Here is a 504-nt window from a genome sequence, read left to right as displayed (position 1 = left end):
TTTTTTTTTCAAGAAAAGCATGTTTTTAAAACCTAGGATCGCAGTCCAGAAAAAGTCAGAATAAATCATGAAGGTCAGGAGCTGGGTGGATTTATTCACCAAATCCAGAGTTAGGTTACTTCTTGAAGTGGACAGAGATGGTTTAAAAAAAAAAATGAAAGTGTAATGGTGACTGTGAATTTATGGAACATCGCATGATTTCAGCTTGGATGGCAGGGATGGGAAAGGGATTAATTGATAAAGGAATGGTGGTAGAAATAAATCAGTAGATTAAAAAAATTGAAGACAGCATCCATACTCTGTCACAAAACATATTTTGGTGATGTTTACCATAAGAGACAAAGAACCAAACTTGATTATTAGTCTAATTCAGTATGGCACTTTCAATCCCATATTTTCAAGGATGAAGCAAGCAGCTTGATGGTAAGCAGATTAGTCTACTAGCAGATTTTAGACTGAGATAAAATGAGTTTAGGAATGAAAGACAATGAATAAACATATTTG

This window comes from Ailuropoda melanoleuca, chromosome 18 (assembly GCF_002007445.2).
Source record: "Ailuropoda melanoleuca isolate Jingjing chromosome 18, ASM200744v2, whole genome shotgun sequence".
In the NCBI taxonomy this organism is placed as follows: Eukaryota; Metazoa; Chordata; class Mammalia; order Carnivora; family Ursidae; genus Ailuropoda; species Ailuropoda melanoleuca.
The sequence above is the reverse complement of the archived record's forward strand: the minus strand, read 5'-3'. Positions refer to the sequence as shown.